The following is a 24172-nucleotide window of genomic DNA, read 5'->3' on the forward strand; positions in this document are numbered from 1 at the left end:
TTATTAGTGTAGAGCTTGACACAGTCACGTCGATTAAATATTTGGGCGTAGCAATGCAGAGCGATATGAAGTGGGACAAGCATGTAATGGCAGTTGTGGGAAGGCGGATAGTCGTCTTCTGTTCATTGGTAGAATTTTGAGAAGATGTGGTTCATCTGTAAAGGAGACCGATTATAAAACACTAATACGACCTATTCTTGAGTACTGCTCGAGCGTTTGGGATCCCTATCAGGTCGAATTGAGGGAGGGCTTAGAAGCAATTCAGACGCGGGCTGCTAGATTTGTTACTGGTAGGTTGGATCATCACGCGAGTGTTACGGAAATGCTTCAGGAACTCGGGTGGGAGTCTCTGGAGGTAAGGAGGTGCTCTTCTTCGTGAATCGCTACTAAGAAAATTTAGAGAACCAGCATTTGAGGCTGCCTGCAGTACAATTTTACTGCCGCCAACTTATATTTCGCGGAAAGACCACAAACATAAGATAAGAGAGATTAGGGCTCGTACAGAGGCGTATAGGCAGTCATTTTTCCCTCGTTCTATTTGGGAGTGGAACAGGGAGAGAAGATGCTAGTTGTGGTACGAGGTACCCCCCGCCACACACCGTATGGTGGATTGCGGAGTATGTATGTAGATGTAGATGTAGAAATATGTTACATGGATACGAATCCGGAAACCCATTATTTCCATGTTAGAGCTGTTTCTGCAACTATTCAACACATTAATCATGTGTAACATTCAGGAAAAGAACGTACCAGCACATTTGCAACACTTTTCTAAGTGAAATGTTCAAAATGCTCTTTGTTAGCAATGATACATGCATCAGCCCGCCGTCACATTGAATGACTGATGCGCTGCTGTATCCCTGGGCAGTTTCATATTCCTTCTCCTCCTTCCTCAGTACGGGTACGACAAATCCTTACATCTTGTTCCGGGGTTCCGTATACAAGAGGTTTCAAATAACCCCACAAATTAAAGTCTTGTAGGTTTATCTCCTGGGAGCGCGAAGGCTAAGTAATTGGTCCACCTCTGCCTATGCATCTGACACGAAATCTGTTATTTAGAAGCCTACGAACATTAACACTGAAATGAGGAGGAACTCCACTGTGCATGAAGTATACGTTTCGTCACACTCGTAAAGGCACATCTTCTAGCAGAACAGGCAGAGTATTCTCAAAGAAAGCATGGTACGTTTCTCCCTTGAGTCTGGGCAGAAGAACAAGAGGACCTAACAAACAGTCACCAACAACGCTGGATCAAACGCTGACAGAAAATATTTGTTGATGAAGCGATAGCCCAAGTTTGTGAGGATTCTCAACTGCCCATACGTGCTGATTGTAAAAGTTTACAATCTGATCACGTTGAGCGGTTCAAATGGCTCTAAGCACTATGGGACTTAACATCTGAGGTCATCAGTCCCCTAGAATTAGAACGACTTAAACCTAAGAAACCTAATGACATCACACACATCCGTGCCCGAGGCAGGATTCGAACCTGCGACCGCAGCAGCCGCGTGGTTCCGGACTGAAGCGCCTAGAACGATCACGTTGAAACGAAGCCTCATCCATGAACATCACAGAAATGAACATACACAGAAATGTATCAGTGCAGGGAAATCAGTTGCTGATATTGCCTGCACACCCTGTAAATGGTTTTGAGAGTACTATGTGAGAACCTGCTGTACCTGTACCATGTACAGATAAAGAAGGTTATCATGTGACACTCTCCAGATTGTCACGTGATGAACATTACTCGTTGCAGCTAATCGCCTTACACCGATACTCGATCAGATACTTCAAATGTCCTCCTGTCAGGACACCGTCGCTCTGCAAATGTTTCCCGATACATGCGTTAAGCTCCACGGCTATTATCACTTGCTTATCTCTACAGCAAATGGGAAACTGCCAACTCTACATTTGAATACATTTCCATTTGCACTGTACAGAAAAGCAAGTCTATGATGAACGCGAAACAGTTGATGCTACGTGCTTACACAGTCCATGATGAACACCAAAAGTTGATTCTGCGTGCTTACACTGTCCATGATGAACACCAAACAGTTGATTCTCCGTGCTTACACATTCCATGATGAACACCAAGCAGTTGATGCTACGTGCTTGATGCTACTAAAGCAATGGGATTAGTCGCAAGTATTTGGAACATTTAATGTAAGAAAAACGTTTCAGGTGAAGCTGGTACATCTGTTTCTGCGTGTTTCCAACGATTAATGTTATTACGAAGAGATGTAGAAAATGAGATCTAACGCGAAAATAAAGCGTTTCCGGTCTCATGTCCATACAACACATTTTATTCCTCAATGTGAGTGCAATGTTTCCTGAAGGTTTTTATTATGTCTTGTCTATTATGCAAGCGGTGTTCTCAAATATTCCATTGCTGTCATGACAACAAATAATAATAAAAAGAAAGTTTAAAATTGCGTACCTTCTCGAAGTATATACATATGGCACAGTGAAACGTTGAAACTTCTGTAATGACATCTCAGTTAACACTCTTCAATGGAGGGAACAAATAACATTTAGTTCTAGCCTGCACAACGTATGTTCAGTAGAATAGTTTTCTGGTTTTCAGAGGACATCATATACTTATAACGAATGAATCAATCTCCAAATTTCTTTGAGAACTTTACAATCGAAATACTTCAGTTGTGGCTGCTTGTAGCACCTCTTGATACTGTTCGTTTCAGCATTTCGTGGCTTGGGTGACAATGACGCAGACTCACCCATGGTACCCCGAAACTTCTTTTCCCTAGGCGCAGGAGCGCGCATATTGAAGCTTTTCGGCTTGGTTAAACAGTCAGTTAGGGCAGTCTGTTCGCATTCGCTACTTGGCTACCATTTTTGCGCGCGTGAGCCGTCTCCCTGAGCGCTGCCTCGTCGTCAGTAACACGGCCTGCGAAGGTCATCGTGGTCTAGCGATTGTCATGGGCGCGTGCGCACAAACAGGCAAACACACTCGCCACTGCTTGCGGGGGAAGCAGCTGAAGGCCAGCGAACCTGATCGCTTGCAAGGCCAGGGGTGAACGTTAACAGCCAGAATCACGGTACCCTGCAGGCCGTCAAGTGGTGTTTCTCAAATATGTGAAAAGGCGATGGTGAAACTTGAACGTTACTGAATGAGCACTTTCCATGTCGCAGCTACATTTTCTCCAAACGCACCCATTATTTCATTTTAGAATCATAAGGAAAACAGAAATCTGTCGTACAGCTTGACTAGAATAACGGATAGACTGACAGGACACGTCTTAAAACATCAAGGAAACTTCATTTGGTAACGGAAGGAAGTGTTTGTCCGTGTGTTTGGGGCGGAGGGGGGAAGGTGGAGAAATTTTAGAGGGAGAGGCAGGTTGCAGAGTTGAACGACCTTGTATGGGATGGACAAACACTGAAGTGCAGTGTCTGAGACACAGCGTTGACGATCAGCAGCACCATTCCGTTAAGAGGGAACTCTCAAACTGTGTTTATGGTACCGCGTTAGCTGTAGAATATTTCAGAGACTCCAACGCGACTATCCGAGCACGCTACTGGGAGCGGACCAAATCTCCGATTGTCCCGGACTTTACTCTCCTTTGTGAACGCACTATATTACTGTGATTCCTGCACAGGGTGAGATACTGTTTTCTCTCACCACTGCATTGCTGCCGCATGAAAATTCGAGTCCTGTTCCGGTACAAATTTTCATTTGTTCTGAAATATGCTACAGTTGGTCAGGAACCATAATCGCAGTTTGCGAGTTCATTCTGGATAGACAAACTTGGAGAGCTGCATCAAACCAATCTATGAACGGAAGACCGCAACAACAACACCAAGAGTTCTTCTGTCCAGCGCGAATCTCTTCTTTTCAATAGCTAACGTTCTGTGTAAGGTTCATGTACTCCACTTGTCGCCCATGTATAACATTAATGCTCGTACGTAAGATATTATAGCCAATCTCCCTGCTAACAATTTTTCGTAAGCTTCTTTCGCCTGTTATTCTGTCAAAGATCTCTCGTAAACGTCTACGTACAGATGCAAAAATATTCTGATGTGGTTGCCGTTCCTGCGAGAGCAGCTCTGCATACCATTGTCGTCTCGCTTTCCCAACTGATTCAGTGAACCCATGCAGGAGATGCAGACAGGTTCCCTCTTCATCAGTAAATCTATACGTGCTGCTGTGTTTCACTGTTAACTTACAACTAACACAGCCAGAGAAACAAATGAAAGATAGAACCGTGCAGCATTTAATGCAATGCCTAGGGCGAATAGTAAAGTCGGTATTACCGTTGTCTGCAGAAAATACCGCGAGTCAATGGAACACGTCTACTTTCAAGCAAGAGAAACCGAGCTTACTACCAACATTTGCACCCTTGTGTAGATATTTTCAGTGCAATACAAATTCAAAGATATATGGGCTAAGAGATAAAATGAAATTACTCTGCAGCGAGCCACTGTAAACCACGGGTACCCCATAACATGACTGCGGCCTATCGTGAAGTCCCAGGCGCAGTTGCAACCAGGATGCACACACTGTTAGCGATTTGCGGCGTGTGAGACAAACTACGCTACACGTTGCCCCACAGATTTTGGCGGAAACATTTTTAGGCTGGGTCAGATTAATCATCTACACTGAAGTACTGTCAAATCAGTCTTAAGTACGCATGACATCTCGCTTTGAACCACAAGTCACCCGTCTGAAGTCAATAATTAAAAGCCATGCAACTGTCTACTCCATTAGCCGTTTCCTGCTCCAGATAATAGCACTTTTCAGCAAACAACGGCTTCTTTCCCAGACTTACAGAAGTTTATTTCTGACAGATGCTGGAAAACACCGATAATCTTGGGAAACCGCTTACCCTTGAGCCAGAATGGTAAACCCTGATCACGATCCATTTAGAAGTATTAAAGAAAGACTGGCACATCATCTCCAGTTTGGACAAAATCCCCTGCCTCCCACCCCCTTCCTAACGGTCGACGATTGGGTAAGCGACCGTGGGATTCACAACAGTGAATAGAACGACCGCACAGAAGCTGTCAGAAATGATATGTTACACAAAATTTGAGGTTTTGCTGGTCATGTCCAAGTACATCTTGTATATACAGCTCCGTGCTCCCTGGTGTAGACGTACTCTGTCGTAAATGTATATTTCAATTCTAACAATTTTTTTTTCTTGTAAATACGTTTTCCCGCAGTCACCAATGTGCATGTTTCCATCCTTCAACCATCTTCCTAGCTGCCTAAGTTATTACATTTCTTCAATAGTTTTGATGTTAAGCTCGTCGTTATCCTCGCTACCATTGATTTATTAATCTCGAAACACTGAATTCCTCCATCGCTTTTTACTGTAAATTATTAAAAGTTGTATTAGTATAATTCGATAAACTCCATATAATTTACATTTGCTGCGAATGAATGGGAACATTACCCCACCTGGAATTAACATATGAAGAAGCGAAGCGTCCACCTTCCCTTATTAAGTGGGAAGGCGGGAACAAACAGAAAATCACATGCCAAGATCGGAACATGCCAGTGTCAATACCTGGACATGAGTGCTATCAACCCAACATAACGTGATGGATACTTATTAAAAGTTCTGCTCTGTAAGAGCACTAGGAGTTGGGCTTTTGCCAACTGGACGGTTGTTTTGACAGCAGAGACTAGCAGACTAACTTATCAGTCATGAACTCAATGAATGTTCAGTAAGTAACCCGTACTGTTTAGAGTTTATTTTATATTACTTTTCTTACCATTTTACATATCTTTCGTCGATTCTTAGGCGCTAAATTAATTGCTAGTTTTTTCGTAGTGTATAATGTCCGTTTCTGCGTCTAAATATAAGGCTGTTTGATTGTCATGCACATTTTGCATCTTTTGTGCAATGATTTTGCATAAACAGCGATTCTGATCCTTTCGTACCATCTTTTTTTTAATTTTTTTATTTTTTTTAATTTTTTTTTTTACAGTATGCGCCACGATTTGTTTGTCATGTACAACCCAGAACGTCATATTCTCGATATTTTCTTGTATATGTCACTACATATACTTCACGTATCCACAAATGAGTGTTTAACATACTGTGCTTGTTGTGTGTTTTGTTCAGATTTCATTTGCTTGGACACATCCGGCGGAAGTGCGAGGCCAGTCGTAAGCCATGATACAGTAGCATCATACTACAAACAGCTTTGCAGTCTATAAGTAGAGAAACCTCATTCAATGATTGCACTGTCCAGTTTTCTGATTTTTAGCCTCGAAACGGAAAATTTTTCTAGTGAATTAATATTAATTGTATAGGTGGATGTTAAAAGTACGACTTAAATAGATATTTTACGACGAGAATCTTTTGATGGTTGGCTGTTACTATTATACGGTGTGTTGTGGAGCTGCTACTGGTAGATCGGCGCTGGTATTGCTGGAAGTTGCGAAGCTTTAGGAGGTAAAGAATAATTTTGTAACCATAGTCAAGTTTAGAACGGTGGCAGATCTGTTAATGCTTTTCCATATATGAAAATAGATGTAGAGAAGTGTGGGCTACGCAGGACTGGAAGGATAACGACCCGAGTTGACGTGCGTATTGTGAGTAAGGGAAGAAAACTTTATGAGGATATTTGTTCGTATGGGAAAAGGCAGTTGAAGGATCAGCTGCACCTAGAAAGATGGACTAATTCAGGAATGCATTTTGTAGTGGGCGGGTCGTCACAGTTCCTCTAAATCGTAGACGACAGAGTAAAACAGGACAGCCATATATCACCGCTTAAGCCGGACACGAAGTGCCGGTGTTTAGGTCTAGACGTAGAAGCTCAAGAATCGCCAAAGTGGTCATATTTCAGAGTCGCAGAGAATCTGAGGTAATATATGGACTGGTAGGCTGCAAACTAATGCACAAATGTCATCAGATACAAAGACCAACATAAGTTTTGCATCACCCCTTTATTGAGAAATTCATGGCACATGGGAGGGTGCGGGGTGAGGTGGGGGGGGGGAGGGTCACAGAAATCTCGAGCAACGCCATTACGTGGTGGAATTTCCCCTTGCTGCTTGGATGCAGGATTGAATCCGTCGCGGCGTATCATTGATGAGATCATCAAGCCAACGCTGGTCCAGATTGTCTCACTCTTCAATCGAAATTCTTTGTAAGTCGCGCAGTGTACGTCGTTGTTGTCGATGGCCAAGAACAGCTCGTGTAAACCGATCCCAAACACTTTCGATTGGCTTCGTGTACACGGAACGGCAAGGCCACTCCATTCTAGCGATGCTAGTATGCTGAAGTAACATGTTCGCGGGAACAGCACGATGAGCACGCGAGTCATCATCCAACCAGGTGCCACTGTCGCCAAAGTGTTGGTAATACGGTCCAACGATTGGTTGCAAAATCTTTTCCCTGTACTCTAGGTCAGATTGCTCTCAACAACACGAGAATCCTACGTTGGCCCAATGCAAAGCCGTCCCAGAACATCATTCCATCACCACTTCGTTGCACATGTGGGATACTGTGTTGGAGGCGTTCGATATTACCGTGTTGTCATCGACACATTGTCTGCGGTTATCAGTTTACAATCAGATCCTAGTTTCGTCCATATACAAGAGCCGACGCCAATCCTGGGACGTGCATTCCACATGATTTCTTGCCCATATAACGGAGTACATGGTGTTGCGGTGTACGACCTGGTGTCCGCCACGGTCGCCGGAAATGGTGATTCTCATCATCCAATCGTCTCCTAACAGTTTGATGCGATACATAACGTTCTGTAGCTTCTTCAGACGCCAAATTCATTTCTAAAGCACTGATCCAATGGTTTCTTTGACTCAAAAGTCATGTATGGATCATTCTGTGCACCTGTCGAACGTTGACGACATGTGCAGTGTAGTTCTCAACAGTACCTGTCAACTGGAACCGGTTCCGTGTCCGCTCCACATCGCTTTGACCCCGGCGCACATGTTGAGCAGCTTGCCTGGTTGGCAAGCCTTCTGCGCGTAGCGTAAGGATGCGGATCAGATCATTGGTAGTGATTGTCCTTCGTGGCATTTTTAGATGTTCATTCTACTGTACCACAGCCGTCTCTAATGCGTTCCTACTGATGCTTTAATTTGAACTGATATTGGCGCTTTTGGTAACTGTGTGTATGTTTACAAAAAAGTCAGAGGTGACCTTCCGGATGATACCGGAACTGTCGTAATAGCAACATACGCGCACGACATGTCGGAATTATGCAAAATTTTCGTTGCTGTTTGTAGTACTAGCGGAAGGTGAAAATTTTTCGACTTGGTTGGGAATTATAGTTGATTCAATGAAAGTTCACCTCTGTTATATTGGTGCATGTTGAGAGATAACGTAGCTGTCAACTTGATTTGCAAAATAATTTTCTTTGTACAACTTTTTGATGTAGTCCTGTTGTGTGTGTTTCCTGTTAACTGATAAATTGGAATTTCGTGCCGTCGTAACATTCATCATTTTGGACGATTTACCGCGAATTGAGAGCAAAGGGTCTGATCGTCAATTTGGAGCATATAAATATGGAAGTCTGAATACAAATGTGGCAGTACTTCCCGTGAAGTACAACCAGAAACATCAAGAGAGTATGGTAATGAAACAACGTAACATACGATAATCGATTAAAAAATAAATACACTAAATTTAAGGGGAATAGGAAATGGAAGAATAAGCTTGATGAAATTGAAGAAAGTGTGTGAAATAAAATCAAAACAGCAAAAAAAATTAAGAAAGTCGGTTCGAATGTGGATGTCTTTGCACTTGCTTTAAATCAAAATTTCTTGTCATCCTTCGAAGGCGTCTCTCCTGAGTCCATTCAGCCCGTGAGAAAGGGTCTTGTGGCAACACACTGCAAGTGTCAGCTGGTCCCTAAGATGCTCTGGTTTAAGTCATCAGACACCACAACCCGTTCCATTCGCTTGATTCCTGCTTCCAGATGTTCTTAAAGTTTGATCGGTACGATCGTGTATTTTTGCCTCGGGAAACAAACCCGACGCCCAACTGTCGACTGCAGAGATGGAGATTAAACGATCCTCTACCGACACTACACAGCCCTGAAATTAACTTCGATAGCGATGAGAGGCGTTGATAACTGTATATGGTACCGCACGAAAGTACGACAGAACAATTTCCTTGCTGAACTCCAGAAGTTGCATGCCTGAGATGTACATTGCTACCAGTCTGTCTTCGTACTTTTCCAGGGCTATTATCAAACGTCAGATAAACGCGTCACTCGTCTATGAAAAGAACCGGTTCCTAGTGGTCGAGATTCCATACCAGGAGTTCTCAAGAACAAAGTGATATGGACACTGTTGCCCATTCCAGCTGCCGTCAGAGAGGCAGCACAAAGTTCTGTTGCTCGGTTTCCAGAGTACCTATGAGAGTTAACTCGTAGGTAGCAGAGATCAGTAGGTGTTGTTGACCACGCTCGACCACTAAGAGGGAGGTCTTCAGAGATTTTATCTCACAGCAGCAGTTAAGTTTTGCATGACGTCGCTGTAATGCACATCAGTTCGGCGGGAAACTCCATGTGGCGACAAATCTTCTTGCCGTAAGGTGACAGTGGTTAGCACACAAGGTTTGCATTCTGGAAGACGACGGCTCAAATTCCCGTAAGGCCATTCAGATGTAGGTTTCCCATGATTTCCCTAAATCGCTACAGAAAATGGTTCCTTTGAAAAGGGCACAACCGATGTCCTTCCCTATCCTTTCATAATCTGTTCTCGTGCAGCATTTCTAATGACAGCGCTGTCGACGGGACGTTAAACTCTTCCTTGCCTCTTTCCGTACGTTTACCTCCGTTTCATTTATAGCTGTAAGTGGTGACACCCTATGATTAAAAGGAAGAGGTTTCTGATAAATGAAGAAATTAAAATCTAAAACTATGCATATCATGCGAGTGGTGCAAAACATTTTTGAGCAACTTAGTTGTCTTTCTAAGTATGATCTCTGGTCCTTCAGGAGAGACACGAGCGGCCCTGCCTACGTCACGCCCATGACTTATGCTAGTGGCCTGCCTCCAGCTGTTGAGGATGAGCTGCACGTAGGCTCGCGGGTCGCTTCCTCAGCCGAGCAGACCGCGAGGTGACGCTACCTCATCGCACCGTCATCGACCAGTTTGACGGCACGTGGGACCTGAAGTACCAGAGCAAGGAAATGCCAGACGCGTTTGTTCCCTTCCATCGCCACTTCGCGTTAGTCATTCTCCAAGTTCCGCGACGCCTACACAGCATGGTGTCCTTTCTTAAGGGACACCATGAGCGCGTGAGGACTGTACCACTTGAGTGTCGTGATTTCGCTGTAATAGCATGCAAATTAATATTAATGCTGCGAAACCAGTGGTGTTGTTTCTGTACGAGCATAACTTCAGACAAAATACAGTAACTTAAAGCCAGAAAATGTGATGAGAAATTAACAAAAATGGTTCAAATGGCTCTGAGCACTATGGGACTCAACTGCTGTGGTCATAAGTCCCCTAGAACTTAGAACTACTTAAACCTAACTAACCTAAGGACATCCCACACATCCATGCCCGAGGCAGGATTCGAACCTGCGACCGTAGCGGTCGTGCGGTTCCAGACTGTAGCGCCTTTGACCGCTCGGCCCTACGGCCGGCAGAAATCAACAACTGAATTATACATATCTTCACCTATTAGAGGCGACGCTAGATATATCATGGTTCTGATTTAATTCAGTGTAGATTCCCTATACCAACACACAGTTTCGACAATACGAACTTAGCAGAATGTGAATTCTCCATGTCTCTACTGCTTGTCTTAGATGCCGAGTTTGCCAGTAGAGAGAGAGAGAACTGCTAATGGTCTGTGTAATATTAGATGCAAACAGCATCCCTACATCTACATCTACGTGATTACTCTGCTATTCACAATAAAGTGCCTGGCAGAGGGTTCAATGAACCACCTTCAAGCTGTCCCTCTGCCGTTCCACTCTCGAAGGGCGCGCGGGAAAAAGGAACTCTTAAATTTCTCTGTGCGACCCCTGATTTCTGTTATTTTATCGTGATAACCATTTGTCCCTATGTATATGGGTGCCAACAGAATGTTTTCGCTGTCGGAAGAGAAAACTGGTGATTGAAATTTCATGAGAAGATTCCGTCGCAACGAAAAACGCCTTTGTTTTAGTGATTGCACTCCAATTCATGTATCATGTCTGTGGCACTATCTCTCCTATTTCGAGATAGTACAAAACGAGCCGCCCTTCTTTGAACTTTTTTGATGTCATCCGTCAGTCCCATCTGCTGCAGTTCCCACACCGCACAGCAATACTCCAGAATAGGGCGGACAAGCATGGTGTAAGCAGTCTCTTTAGTAGACCTGTTGCACCTTGTAAGTGTTCTGCCACTGAATCGCAGTATTTGGATTGCTCTACCCACAACATTTTCTATGTGATCGATCCAATTTAGGTTATTTGTAATTGCAGTCCCTATGTATTTAGTTGAATTTAGAGCCTTAAGATTTGTGTGACTTATCGCGTAATCGAAATTTAGCGGCTTTTTTTAGTACTCATGTGGATAGCTTCACACTTTTCTTTATTCAGGGTCAGTTGCCACTTTTCGCACTATACAGATATCTTATCAAAATCATTTTGCAATTCGTTTTGGATATCTGATGTCTTTACAAGACGGTGACTTTACAAGACGGGAAATGACAGCATCGCCTGCAAACACTCTAATGGGGCTACTCAGATTGTCTCCTATGTCGTTAATAAAGATCAGGAACAATAGAAGGCCTATAACACTTGCTTGGGGAAGGCCGAATATTACTTCTGTTTTACTCGATGACTTTCCGTCTGTTACCACGAACTGTGACCTTTCTGACAGGAAATCACGAATCCAGTCGTACAATTGAGGCGATATTCCATAGGCACGCAGTTTGGTTAGAAGACGCTTGCGGGGAATGGTGTCGAAAGCCTTCTGGAAATCTAAAAATATGGAATCAATTTGACATCTTCTGTCCATAGCGCTCATTACTTCATGATTATAAAGAGCTAGTTATGTTTCGCAAGAACGATGTTTTCTGAATCCGTGCTGACTATGAGTCAATAAATCGTTTTCTTTGAGGTAATTCATAATGTTTGAAGGCAGCATATGTTCCAAAACCCTACTGCAAATCGACATTATTGACAGGGCCTATAATTCAGCGGAATATTACTCCTATTTCCCTTTTTGGGTATTGTGACTTGAGCAAATTTCCAGTCTTTAGGTACGGAAGGCAGCGGCTTTTTTCAATTTCCTTGTTTTTCTCCTAACTTATATAAAGTAATTATCTGAGTATCCGGCGTTGACAGGGTGTACCAAATCTATAAATTTGTCTCCTCCTCCTCCTCCTCCACCTCCTCCTCCTCCTCCTCCCTCTGTCCATCTCCTCTTCCCCTCCTCTGTACATTTGCTCCTCCTCATCTCTCTGTTCATCTTTTTCTCTTCCCTTTCTCTGTCCACTTCCTCCTCTCTCTGTTCATCTCTTCCTTCCTCCTTCTCTCTCTCCATGTTATCACCCCCAACTCAACAGGAGGCTGCTGGTTCTCACCCCCATAGCGATTCTTTGCAGGTAGTAACTGATATGTATACGAACTTTGGTTGAAATCGATCCAGGAGTTCAGGAGGAGATTTTTTACCAGCTGCTGTACTCGCATACATTCACGTCACGTTTAATTCGCATACATTTACTATATTTTACAAATATGTGTACACATATTTCACGTGTATCGCCAGGAAATTTAGTCCTGCAGTTTGTTTTAACACAGCTCAATGCTTATGACGTCATATCTGCTGACATATGTGTCGTACAATGATATATTATTGTAGGTAAATTCAGCGGAATATGTGGATACTGTCTACAAAATATGTCGCGAGTACAGCAAACAGTAGAAAAGTGATAAATTAAAACGACATGCCTGTTGTTGCACTTTTACTGCATGAACATAAAAAATGTAGTAAGAGACAAATTTTTCTCCTGGGTAATGGTCCTCGCTATTCACACTACATTCCTTTTTCACCGCTCTCCCCACCCGATCCCTTTTGATAGGAAGGCGGTTATTATTCCTACTGCGATTCTTTCCAGACATTAAGTGATACGTGTACCAAGTTTGGTTGAAACGGGCCAGTGGTTTAGGAGGAGATGTGTAACGTACAAATATACATCCATATATTTTTATAATATATAGACGTAATTACCATGAGTATCAGTTTGAGTGTATTAGCGCTGGATATAATTTGTTGTTAGTATACGGAAGTAGCTAGCAATGGCTGCCTCTACCTGTTAATGTAAAACTTGACTCACCTCACATACTTGAAGGTTCTCCTACATCATGGGATCTGCAGAACATTATGTGCGTATGAGTGAGAGAGAGTGAACCCATCGTTTAATGGGCTTTTAGGTGCACTCGTGCCATCTGCAAACCCCAATATGTTGCAGTGTGACATGTTATGATTGCGTAATTTTCGAAGTTTCTATCTCTGCTTTTGTTCCAATAAGAACTAAAAGACAGCTTACGTTTTTGAGATTTGTAAGAGTCTTTGCCGTTATCCTAATTCAATTCGCTGGAACAATGAACTAATAAAAGCGTTAATCTACATTAATCGTCGTAACTGCCGTCTGCTTCACGTCTGCTGTGCAGCGAGCTACGTTAATTTAAGTATTAACTGTATTTTTATTACTTGTCACTTCTTCTTCCGTGTGTTTTTACTTTTAGGAAGCTTTAATTGTCGAGTGCTAGTGTTCCATAGATTTCGTGTTTGTTTTGAATACAGTCAGAAAATGGTTCAAATGGCTTTGAGCACTATGGGACTTAACATCTATGGTCATCAGTCCCCTAGAACTTAGAACTACTTAAACCTAACTAACCTAAGGACAGCACACAACACCCAGCCATCACGAGGCAGAGAAAATCCCTGACCCCGCCGGGAATCGAACCCCGGAACCCGGGCGTGGGAAGCGAGAACGCTACCGCACGGCCACGAGATGCGGGCGAATACAGTCAGAGAGTCCCTTTAGTCAACCATAGTGCCAGTAGTGCTAGTGTTTGTTTTCAATACAGTCCAGAGACATGTAGTGCTATTTTCACTGTTTTCTACAAGAAGTGTCCAGAAAACAACAGTTTAGTCAACAATCAGCCGCCTTTAGTGAATTAGCAGTCTAGTTAAAAGTTGATTAACTCTCTACAGTAAATTGATTTCTTAGGATGGATAGGATGCGTGACTGCTGTGTACGGACGCAGGAGGAGCTGGCCACTGTTCGCGAACAGCTGAACGTGTTGATGGCCGCGGTCAGCCGTCTTCAGGCTGCTGCCTCGGAGTGTAGCGGCAGTGGGGAGTCTGGTGCGTCGCATGGTACACCTCAGGTGTTACATGCTTCATCCACTGTCCCTGCTGTCGAGACATCTTCGCCGGTACCGGGCGCGGTTGGGCCACCCTCTCCCCAAGGGGAGTGGCGGGTTCAGCGGCGTTCGCGGCGCATGAGGCGGAGGGTAAATGTGGAGGCTGGCCGTGTGGCATCGCCCGCTCTGCCCGTGAGTGGACATGTGGCCGCTCCTTCAGCAAGATCCGAGCAGGCACACGGGGGGAGGGGTTTGTTAGTTACTGGGAGCGCCAACGTTAGGCGGGTGATGGAGCCCCTTGGGGAAGAAGGCCAGTGTTCATTCTGTCTGCTTGCCGGGGGTCTCATCCGAGATGTGGAGGAGACCCTGCCGGCGGCGATAGAGAGCACTGGGTGCACCCGACTGCAAATTGTTGCTCATGTCGGCATCAATGACTCCTGCCGTCTGGGTTAAGAGGCCATCCTCAGTTCGTACAGGCGGTTGGCGGAATTGGTGAAGGCGAAAGCCTCGCTCGCGGGATGGAATCTGAGCTAACTATTTATAGTATCATTCCCAGAACCGATTGCGGTCGTCTGGTTTGGAGCCGAGTGGAAGGCTTAAACCAGACGATTCTGCGGAGATCTGGGGTGCAAATTTCTCGATCTCCGCTATCGGGTGAAGAAATGTAGGGCCCCCCTGAATAGGTCAGGCGTGCACTACACGCCGGAAGCGGCTACAAGGGTAGCGGAGTACGTGTAGAGTGCACATGTGGGTTTTTTAGGTTAGAGAATTCCCTCCTTAGGCCCGACAAGACGCCTCCTGAGACGTGGCAAGGTAGGAGTAGGCAAAATGCAACAGGAAATAACAATATTAATGTGCTGCTAGTAAACTGCAGGAGCCTCTATAGAAAGGTCCCAGAACTGCTCTCATTAATGAACGGTCACAATGCCCATATAGTACTAGGGACATAAAGTTGGCTGAAACCAGACGTAAACAGTAATGAAATCCTTAACTCAGATTGGAATGTATACCGCAGAGACAGGCTGGACAGTAAAGAAGATGCGTGTTTATAGCGATAAGAAGTGCAATAGTATCGAAGGAAATTGACGGAGATCCGAAATGTGAAATAATTTGGGTGAAGGTCACGGTTACAGCAGGCTCAGACATGGTAATTGGATGTCTCTATAGGCCCCCTGGCTCAGCAGCTGTTGTGGCTGAGCACCTGAAGGATAATTTGGAAAATATTTCGAGTAGATTTTCCCACCATGTTATAGTTCTGGATGGAGATTTTAATTTTCTGGATACAGACTGGGAGACTCAAACGATCATAACGGGTGGCAGGGACAAAGAATCCAGTGAAATTTTTTAAAGTGCTTTATCTGAAAACTACCTTGAGCAGTTAAACAGAGAACCGACTCGTGGCGATAACATATTAGACCTTCTGGTGACAAACAGACCCGAACTATTTGAAACAGTTAACGCAGAACAGGCAATCAGAGATCATAAAGCGGTTACTGCATCGATGATTTCAGCCGTAAATAGAAATATTAAAAAAGGTAGGAAGATTTTTCTGTTTAGCAAAAGTGACAAAAAGCAGATTACAGAGTACCTGACGGCTCAACACAAAAGTTATGTCTCAAGTACAGATAGTATTGAGGATCAGTGGACAAAGTTCAAAACCATCGTGCAATATGCGTTAGATGAGTACGTGCCAAGCAAGATCGTAAGAGATGGAAAAGAGCCACCGTGGTACAGCAACCGAGTTAGAAAACTGCTGCGGAAGCAAAGGGAACTTCACAGCAAACATAAACATAGCCAAAGCCTTGCAGACAAACAAAAATTACGTGAAGCGAAATGTAGTGTGAGGAAGGCTATACGAGAGGTGTTCAATGAATTCGAAAGTAAAGTTCTATGTACTGACTTGGCAGAAAATCCTAAGAAATTTTGGTCTTACGTGAAAGCGGTAGGTGGATCAAAACAAAATGTCCAGACACTCTGTGACCAAAATGGTACTGAAACAGAGGATGACAGACTAAAGGCCGAAATACTAAATGTCTTTTTCCAAAGCTGTTTCACAGAGGAAGACTGCACTGTAGTTCCTTCTCTAGATTGTCGCACAGATGACAAAATGGTAGATATCAAAATAGACGACAGAGGGATAGAGAAACAATTAAAATCGCTCAAAAGAGGAAAGGCCGCTGGACCTGATGGAATACCAGTTCGATTTCACACAGAGTACGCGAAGGAACTTGCCCCCCTTCTTGCAGCGGTGTACCGTAGGTCTCTACAAGAGCGTAGCGTTCCAGAGGATTGGAAAAGGGCACAGGTCATCCCCGTTTTCAAGAAGGGACGTCGAACAGATGTGCAGAACTATAGAACTATATCTCTAACGTCGATCAGTTGTAGAATTTTGGAACACCTATTATGTTCGAGTATAATGACTTTTCTGGAGACTAGAAATCTACTCTGTAGGAATCAGCATGGGTTTCGAAAAAGACGGTCGTGTGAAACCCAGCTCGCGCTATTCGTCCACGAGACTCAGAGGGCCATAGACACGGGTTCACAGGTAGATGCCGTGTTTCTTGACTTCCGCAGGGCGTTCGATACAGTTCCCCACAGTCGTTTAATGCACAAAGTAAGAGCATATGGACTATCAGACCAATTTTGTGATTGGATTGAAGAGTTCCTAGATAACAGAACGCAGCATGTCATTCTCAATGGAGAGAAGTCTTCCGGAGTAAGAGTGATTTCAGGTGTGCCGCATGGGAGTGTCATAGGACCGTTGCTATTCACAATATACATAAATGACCTTGTGGATGACATCGGAAGTTCACTGAGGCTTTTTGCGGATGATGATGTGGTATATCGAGCGGTTGTAACAATGGAAAATTGTACTGAAATGCAGGAGGATCTGCATCGAATTGACGCATGCTGCAGGGAATGGCAATTGAATCTCAATGTACACAAGTGTAATGTGCTGCGAATACATAGAAGGAAAAATCCCTTATCATTTACCTACAATATAGCAGGTCAGCAACTGGAAGCAGTTAATTCCATAAATTATCTGGGAGTACGCATTAGGAGTGATTTAAAATGGAATGATCATATAAAGTTGATCGTCGGTAAAGCAGATGCCAGACTGAGATTCATTGGAAGAATCCTAAGGAAATGCAATCCGAAAACAAAGAAAGTAGGTTACAGTACGCTTGTTCGCCCACTGCTTGAATACTGCTCAGCAGTGTGGGATCCGTACCAGATAGGGTTGATAGAAGAGATAGAGAAGATCCAACGGAGAGCAGCGCGCTTCGTTACAGGATCATTTAGTAATCGCGAAAGCGTTACGGAGATGATAGATAAACTCCAGTGGAAGACTCTGCAGGAGAGACGCTCAGTAGCTAGCTAGGTACGGGCTTTTGTTAAAGTTTCGAGAACATACCTTCAGCGAAGAGTCAAGCAGTATATTGCTCCCTCCTACGTATATCTCGCGAAGAGACCATGGGGATAAAATCAGAGAGATTAGAGCCCACACAGAAGCATACCGATAATCCTTCTTTCCACGAACAATACGAGACTGGAATAGAAGGGAGAACCGTTAGAGGTACTCAAGGTACCCTCCGCCACACACCGTCAGGTGGCTTGCGGAGTATGGATTTAGATGTAGATGTAGAAAAGGTGACGTTTTGTCGCCATCATTCCAACTGAATAGTAATTCGAAAGGTACTGCTGTTGTACAGTTAGTGGCTTAATAAATGAGATATTTAAGACGACTTATTCGAGTTGGTGTTCATAACCGAAATTAACCCTAGTTCTGAAATGTTCAAATGAGATACTGAAGTAATGAATTTCAGTGAGATATAACAGTGTACATAACAGACAGAGCCAAAGCATACGATTACGTCAATGGTATGTGGAAACTTATGTATCGTTTGACTAACGAGTGTTAATTCTACACAACGTTATTAAATCGGAGGAGAAGCCGCGAAATTAGTAGTAGTGAATACTCCTGGACGACAAAAATGGTTCAAATGGCTCTGAGCACTATGGGACTTATCATCTGAGGTCATCAGTCCCCTAGAATGTAGAACTACTTAAACCTAAGTAACCTAAGGACATCACACACATACATGCCCGAGGCAGGATTCGAACCTACAACCGTAGCGGTCGCGCGGTTACAGACTGAAGCGCCTAAAACCGCTCGGCCACAGCCGCCGGCGCTGGAGGACAGATTTGGAGCAATAGTTCTGGAAAAGCACCTTCAAGACGGTAGTGCAATCTGTTCCACTGATTTTCTTCAGCGTTTGGATCCATATCAAATAAACACGATAGCAGACATCGGAAGAATTTATAAAACGCTCTGCTAGAACCGTTACAGGTCAGAACAGTCAACGAAGTTCTAGCGGAAATACAAAGAAAAGTTAAATGAGAATCTTTGGAACGATGATTTTGATTAAATTCTTCCAGGAGTTTATACTTAAAACATTATAAACTTTCTAAATCTCCATTAAAATCTGATTCCATCATATGAACCTGAAATATAAACACATTGTTATCTTGAAATTAGTATCTACTAAGACTGATAATACATTTTAGAAATCTTTTCTTTATACTTCAGTGAAGAGTGATCCGTGTGTGTTTGCTAGTTAATCGATTCCTCAACTTAGTGGAACGTTATTACTGGATGAATTGTAACCTGCAATCCGAATCGAGGATTAGGAACTGTCTTTTAATACTAGCTGCTTGTTGCGTCTCCACGTGCTTTTTTAAATGTAATTATCTTATGAATCACTAACAAGCAAAAATAAACCCTTCAATTAAACAAGCATTACTGACTATATGCTTACCTTAATAGGTGTAATAACAGTGAAATAACCATGACATTAGCCTAATAGGATACCAGCGGTGTCAGTTTCAAGGTACGAAGAACACGGGCAGAAGGTACAAAACATGAGCCAGGTGTCGTGATGGTCCGTGCCGCGTTACGACTTCTTGCGATGCGGTCGCAGCAGTACACAAAGTCACGGCCGCACAGACGTCCCACTGTCGCATCACGCGCAGAGCCCCCACTAACGCTAGCTACCACAAAAAAAAAAAAAAAATAAAAAAAAATGCCGCTTGTGGAGTTACACGGCGGTTGATTGCACTAACATTGGTCAAACGCTATCACCACTACACTATGTACCCCATTGCCGTTTAGTGAAAAAAATATAATCTTACTGGGTATCGGACCAGATTTGCGACTGGATTCAAGACTTACTTGCAGGTAAAACACAACACATCGCTCTTAACGGAACAAAATAGACAGATGTAAAGATAATTTAAGCAATTTCCCAAGGAAGTATGGTAGGATCGTTACTGTTTACCAAAAAATGTTCAATTGTGTGTGAAATCTTATGGGACTTAACTGCTCAGGTCATCAGTCCCTAAGCTTACACACTACTTAACCTAAATTACCCTAAGGACAAACACACACACCCATGCCCGAGGGAGGACTCGAACCTCCGCCGGGACCAGCCGCACAGTGCATGACTGCAGCGCCCAAGACCGCTAGGCTAATCCCGCGCGGCATTTACAATATCCATAAATGATCTGATGGGTAACTACGAAAATTCTGTTCGCAGATGATGCAGTTGTCTATAAACTGAATTTACTTTGAAAAATTGCTCTGAAGAGCAGGTTCGGTGTCCTGTAAAAAAAGTAACGATCGTAAACTGATTCAGTAATGGAACCAACCAGATGGAAATTCAAAATTGTTAAGGCTTTCGTGGCCACTTGTTTACAAACTGCCTATTGGCTTCTGTCTCGGGTTCTTCGGCCGACGTTCATCTAATGATTTTTCTGACGTTTCGCCAGCACGAGCGGCTGGCATTGTCAAAGCTTCACCCTTCATTGCCGGTGGTGAACTGGAGCCGAGCTCGCGGCCGCAGACTATATGTACCTGGCGCGCCAACGTCCGAGGGCTCCTCCGCGGTCATTTCCGGTGCGGTTCTCCTCTTGCTACCTGCGACGGTCGTTCGCTGCAGTACGGGAAGCCAGGATCCGTTTACCTTAAGGCTTTCCTCCTTCTTTTTCAAACTGTTCGCGTGTTTTTGTATTTCTACAGCTACTCTGAACATGCGCGTGTGATAGTGCTTTTCTACAGCCAGAACTTCCGTATCAGCGAATTTTATTACGTGGTCGGTGTCATTCAGTGCGTGCTCTGCCACTGCCGATTTCCCCACCTGCCCCAACCTGCAATGTCGCTTATGCTCTTTGATCCTGGTGTTAATGGATCGTCCAGCCATTCCGACATAAACTTTTCCGCATGTGCATGGTATAAGGTATATTTCCGACATTGCAAGTGGGTCTCTCTTCTCCTTCGCCGATCTAAGACATTCTTTGATCTTTCTTGTCGGTTTGAAAATCGTCTTTACGCCATGTTTGCGCAATATACGGCCGATTCTGTCAGTCACTCTGGGAATGTATGGCAGATAGGCCGTACCCGACATTTCTTTTTCTGGTTCCTTACTTCGCCGAGTGTCTGGCTCTGTTACACTTCTAATATAATTTGTGGAGTACCCACTGCTCCTCAGGACAGCTTCCAGGTGTTGCATTTCTCGTTTGAGGTGTTGCGGCTCACATATTCGTCCTGCTCTCGTTACGAGCGTGCTGATCATGCCTCTTTTCTGGCTCGGGTGGTGGTTTGACAGTTTGTGCAGGTATCGGTCCGTGTGTGTCGGTTTTCGATACACGCTGTGTCCCAGGTTTTCGCCGTCCCTTGTGACCAGCACATCTAGAAATGGCAGTTTCTTGTCCTTTTCTACTTCCATGGTAAATGTTATGTTGGCGTGGAGGCTGTTCAAGTGTCTTAGGAAGTCACCGAGCTGTTCTTCACCATGGCTCCACACCACGAAAGTATCATCGACGTACCTGTACCACACTTTAGTTTTGCAAGTCGCCGAGTCCAGTGCCTGTGCTTCGAATTGTTCCATGAAGAAGTTGGCCACCACTGGACTGAGAGGACTACCCATGGCGACGCCTTACAGCTGTTCGTAGAAATCGCCATTCCACGTGAAACAGCTCGTGGTGAGACATGCATGGAAGAGCTTTCTGATGTCTTGCGGGAAAATGGAACCGATGTGCTCCAGAGCGTCACTGAGTGGCACTTTCGTAAATAACGAAACAACATCAAAGCTGATCAGGATGTCGTTTGGTGCAAGTTTCAGTTTCTTCAGCTTCTCAGTGAAATGTCCTGAGTCCTTAATGTATGTGTCGGTCTTCCCCACGTGTGGCTGGAGCAGAGAGGCCAAGTGTTTTACCAGTTTATATGTCGGTGAGCCAGGAGCGCTAACGATCGGTCTCAGCGGAACGTTGTTCTTATGGAAATTTCAATACATTACCCACTATAATATGACGCGGAGAAACATGGTCCGTTGCACGAGCGAGAAACATCGAGGCCACCCTGACCCTCGAGCAGAGCACAGTGAGCGACACACAAGAAAACGCAAGTGCGCAGCAGCGTGAAAAACGGACAACACATAAGCAATAGAGATCACGAGGAGTACTGGAAATTCGTTCCCGCAACGAACCTCTGACATCTTGTTGCTTTGTCCGACATCAGTATGTCAAAAGAAAAGGTACCCAATAATGCCCTTGCTCATATGTTAAGTAGAGCGTGAGTCTATTTAAACGCGCAGCTCGAAGTACTTCAAATGGTTCAAATGGCTCTGAGCACTATGAGACTTAACTTCTAAGGTCATCAGTCCCCTAGAACTTAGAACTACTTAAACCTAACTAACCTAAGGACATCACATACATCCATGCCCAAGGCAGGATTCTAACCTGCGACCGGAGCGGTCGCACGGCTCCAGACTGTAGCGCCTAGAACCGCTCGGTCACACGGGCCGGCAGCTCGAAGTACTAAAATGGTCTCAAATAGTAACTCGCTCCTTGTTCGAGACAGTCACTGCAACTTGTCAGAGCTGTAGTGTCACGTACTGTGACGTTCGCGACAGGGTCCGTGTGTCTACCAGACCCGTAGACATCAGAAGTGAGCTCCGTATACTCGCTTTAAATTCGCCAGTGATTCCTAGGAAGTCATCCCCGAGCTGGCCGTCTTCGTGTGCTCGGAGACTCGACTGGCCAGAGTCTGCTGCAGCCATTTCACCGGAAACTCCTCACATGAGTCTGTTGTAGAGTACAAGTGGGTACATCCCGCACAGAAAGGACAGCGAGCACAAGCGTACGCTAGTGTAACCGCGGACTCACGGCACTGCATTGACGCTACGAACAGAACCGCTGGGCATCACGATTGTTATATACTGGTAATATGACTGATCAGTTAGCAGTGAATACTGTTCTGTTACTTAAGAAAAAAAGAAAAGACATTACGAAGGAACTATCCGAATGGAACGGAAATCGGTAGACGTGATGTACATGTACAGACAAATAAATGATTACAGTTTCAGAAAAATTGGGTTATTTATTCAAGAGAAAGAGCTCCACAGAGTGAGCAAGTCACTAACGCGATGGTCCACTGCTAGCCCTTATGCAAGCAATTATTCCGTTTGGCATTAATTAACAGGGTTGTTGGATGTCCTCTTGGCGAATATCGTTCCAAATCCTGTCCAATTGACGCGTTGGATCGTCAAAATCCCAATCTGGTTGGAGGGCCCAGTCCGTAACACTTCAAGCGTTCTCATCTGGGGAGAGTACCGGAGACCATGCTGCCGAGAACGAAGACAAGTAGTAGAAACACGTGCTTCGTGCGGGCGGGCATTATTTTGCTGAAATGTAAGCCCAGGATTGCTAGCCATGAAAGGCAACTAAATGGGTTGTAGAATATCATCAACATACCGCTGGGCTGTAAGGGTGCCACGGGTGACAACCAAAGGTGTCCTGCTATGAAAAGAAATGGCACCCGAGACCGTCAGGCGCGGTTCTCGGGGCGTAAGGCGGGAGACAGTCAGTTTGGTCTCCCACCGCTGCCTGGGACGTCTCCAGACACGTCTTCGGCCTGGAATCTCATTGACTGGAGTAGAACTGTCTTCAATGCTCAGTCCAGCTTCGAAATGAGACCCAGTGACCAGTGAAAAAGTGTCTGGAGATGCCAGAATGAGCGGGGCGTGCGCTGATATGAAACTTCCTGGCAGATTAAAACTGTGTGCCGGACCGAGACCCGAACTCGGGACCTTTGCCTTTCGCGGGCAAGTGCTCTACCAACTGAGCTACCCCATGACGGGGCGTGAGTCGTGCTTGAGTAGCTCAGTTGGTAGAGCACTTTCCCGTGAAAGGCAATGGTCCCGAGTTCGCGTCTCGGTCCGGCTCACAGTTTTAATCTGTCTGGAGATGCTTTGAACAGCAGTGGGATACTAGCCTGTGCAGATATTCCCGCCACACAGCCCGACAACCAGGAGTGAGGGTTTGGGGTGCCATTTCTTTTCTTGGCAGGACCTTGCAGCACAGCGGTTGGTCGATGATATACTACGGCCCGTTTTGTTGCCCTTCGTAGCAAGCCATTGTGGCGGATGCCGTCACGGACTTTGATTCGCTTCAACATACTGCCTTAACGGTTGACGAGCATTAAGTACGTGATGAATAGTTATAAATGTACGTATATTCTGTAACTAAAGTCTCTATGAGTGCAACTATTGTACAAAAGCGAGCTTTCGACCGCGCTTCACAGAAAGAGCAAGCTGCGGCAAATACACTCCTGGAAATTGAAATAAGAACACCGTGAATTCATTGTCCCAGGAAGGGGAAACTTTATTGACACATTCCTGGGGTCAGATACATCACATGATCACACTGACAGAACCACAGGCACATAGACACAGGCAACAGAGCATGCACAATGTCGGCACTAGTACAGTGTATATCCACCTTTCGCAGCAATGCAGGCTGCT

The sequence above is a fragment of the Schistocerca cancellata genome, chromosome 1 (assembly GCF_023864275.1).
Source record: "Schistocerca cancellata isolate TAMUIC-IGC-003103 chromosome 1, iqSchCanc2.1, whole genome shotgun sequence".
Taxonomy (NCBI): domain Eukaryota; kingdom Metazoa; phylum Arthropoda; class Insecta; order Orthoptera; family Acrididae; genus Schistocerca; species Schistocerca cancellata.